The sequence below is a fragment of the Symphalangus syndactylus genome, chromosome 1, assembly GCF_028878055.3.
Source record: "Symphalangus syndactylus isolate Jambi chromosome 1, NHGRI_mSymSyn1-v2.1_pri, whole genome shotgun sequence".
NCBI lineage: Eukaryota > Metazoa > Chordata > Mammalia > Primates > Hylobatidae > Symphalangus > Symphalangus syndactylus.
Genome location: NC_072423.2, coordinates 114795955 through 114798880, shown reverse-complemented (window position 1 = coordinate 114798880; position 2926 = coordinate 114795955). Strand labels below are relative to the sequence as shown.

At 46.3% G+C, this 2926-nt stretch overlaps 1 pseudogene; it reads right to left on the bottom strand.

The window, feature by feature from the left end:
- Window positions 1-554: 554 nt before the first annotated feature.
- Window positions 555-2309, bottom strand: LOC129488979 (vascular endothelial growth factor receptor 1-like; annotated as a pseudogene).
- Window positions 2310-2926: the final 617 nt, after the last annotated feature.

The window sequence follows — 2926 nt, the reverse complement described above, 5'->3', positions numbered from 1 at the left end:
GAGTTAAGTGTCTGGACTATATATTAATACTGGAAATAGAATGTGACATTTTAAGTGTAAGACCATCATGCCATGAAGACAACCTAGCTCTGGGTAAGTTTTCAGTGCAACTTACTAGAGGAGCCAAAAATATGGGCTCAGAGTTGAACACCACCCTCAGTGCTATAAATCAAAACATGCCACGTATGGGAATGGACATAGAACCAGTTCCACAGGTATAGTTTTAAAATGTGCTTTAACTCCAAAAGAGGTGTTTATCCTTTTTTTGCCTCCCAGAATCCAGAAAATATCCCCTCTTCTCTGTCCTGTCTGCTCCTGGCTGGGCCCTCAAATGTAGAAGGGTCAGAGCTGGGAAGCCTCTGAAATGGCATTGCTAAGCCCTGTCCCCCACCCCGCCCACATGGTGCGTCTCAAATTCTTTCTCAGGCCTTCTCCCGGTTTCTCTTTTCTCCCTTGTTTTCTGCTTTTTTCCTTTTCCTCCTCACGTGTCGTAGGCCTGTTAGAGGACTCCCGAGACATTGCTCAGGCCAGCCAGCGATCCCTGGGGCTGGCTTTTATCTGAGAACAATGCTCAGATAAAACAAGGGCTTGTTGCCCTGGGTTTTGGTCTGCAGGACTGGCCCAGTGGAGTCCATGATCACTGCGTGATCAGTGCAGTTCCTGAATCAAACTGGTCTTGCGGGCCCTGAGGTCTCGGGGGTTGGAGCAGGTAAGTCACTGGGCTTAGAAAGGATTTCTCTAACACTGAGTAACATGAAGATTTAGCATTAGTGTTCTTCACTTGTCACTATTTCTCTATCTGGAGTTAACATTCTTGTTAGTCAAAAAAAAAGAAAAAAAGCACTATTAAAAAATCACGAAAAGCAGCCAGCTCCCCTGGAAACGTAAAGTTATAAACTTATATATGCATAATACTGGCAAAAGTTAGTTTTCTGGGGGTATAAATACACATGTGCTTCTAGAAATAAGGCTTCGTGTCAAACTCTAGACGAGTGGAGTACAAGACCACCAAGTTTTGGCCGACTACAATTCCCAGAGGGGTGGGGAGCAGGATGCCATCTTCCTTTCCAGCTCGGCGTTGTCGTGGGTGAACCTGTGCTTGCCTTCGCTGATGTGCCCACTGTTGGAATGGCGGAAACTGGGCCTGCTGACATCAGAAAGCCCCGACTCCTTACTTTTACTAGTTAGTCTCAAGTCAATCTTGAGCGAGGCCTTGGGTTTGCTGTCAGTCCTGGTGAAGCGCTTCAGCATGGGAGAGGCCAGCAGAGCGCTGCTGTCCCCCTGGTAGTCATCAAACATGGAGGTGGCATTTGGCAAAAGTTCTTCAAAGGTTTTGATTCTTTCCAGGCTCATGAACTTGAAAGCATTTACGTATCTGACATCATCAGAGCTTCCTGAATTAAACTTGGAGCTGAAATACCTTCCTTGAAGAAGTCCTCAGAGAAGGCAGGAGTTGAGTATGTAAACCCACTATTTCCTGTCATTATGGCACTGAGTGGGATGTAGTCTTTACCATCCTGTTGTACATTTGCTTGAAGCAAATCACCTAGTTTTTCCACAAGTTCTGCAAATCTTGGCCTTTCTTTTGGGTCTTTGTGCCTGCAGTCCAGCATGATCTGATAGATTTCAGGAGTGGAGTACTCAGCAGCTCTCACCCTTATGCCTTCCCTCAGGCAACTGCAGAAGTGCTCATCCATTTGCACTCCTGGGTATGGAGACCCTCCTAAGGAGAAGATTTCCCACGGCAATACTCCCTAAGACCACACGTCGCTCTTGGTGCTGTAGATTTTGTCAAAGATAGATTCAAGAGCCATCCATTTCAGAGGAAGTCAAGTACCTCCTTTTCTCACATAATCGGGGTTCTTGTAAATATCCTGGGCAAGGCCAAAATCACAAATCTTCACCACATTGTTCTCAGATAAAAGAATGTTTCTTGCTGCCAGGTCCCGATGAATACACTTTCTAGAAGACAGAAACTTCATGCCTCTGGCCACTTGAAAACTCTAAGAAATCAGAAATATGGTTAATGAGCCATAGTGATGGGCTCCTGGTAGAAACCGTCAGAATCCTCCTCTTCCTCAACATCACTCAGATTTTTATCTTCCTGAAACCTGGAGCTCCCAAAGCTCTCGCTGCTGGTGATGCTATCTAGTTTTGGTTTCTTGCCTTGTTCCAGGCCTGGCTCTATTTTTTCTTTCTTATGCTCCATGTGTAATGCCACATCCTTGTTGAGAAAAAATAAGTCACATTTGCTCTTGAGGTAGTTGGATAGATTTCCATATTTGCAATATTCAACAATCACCATCAGAGGCCCTTGGTTTGCTGATCTGACCCCGGTCTGAAGGAAGCAAGAGGGTTGAGAAGGAAGTCCAGCTGCACTGTGGGGCCCATGTGGTGCCCTGAAGACCTCCTCTCCCCTGCCCTGCGTTTCCACTGCCTGCCCGGGCTGGGCACATAACCCCTTATCTTCTTTTTTGTGTTTTATTCTACACATAAGATACTACTACAGTAGAACACATCTGTAAAAATAAACAAATGCATATTCATATGTTGGAGGCACATGTCCAGAACTGTTGTTGATGGCAGCGTGCAATCAAAAGCACAGAAGCCTTTGCTTCCTACTCCATCCTGCAGCCTCCCCTGTGGGGCAGGGGTGCTGTGCCAAAGGGGGCTCCAGGCAGCCCTGCCTCCCTCCACTGCTTTGGATCTGGCCCACATTGAGCTTTCACTGCCCCTGCTTCCTCTTGGCAGAGATTCTTCCTCTTCTCCTTCACTCTGCAGAATCTGAAAGGACACAGACTCCTTTCCAAAGAATGCTATGTATTGAAATGCAGAGAAACAGAAAGTAGATCACAAAATTAACTCTGTGGAAATGGTTACAGGACATCTCGAAAGGTCTTGGCATCAGCTGTCCCTGGTCTCCACC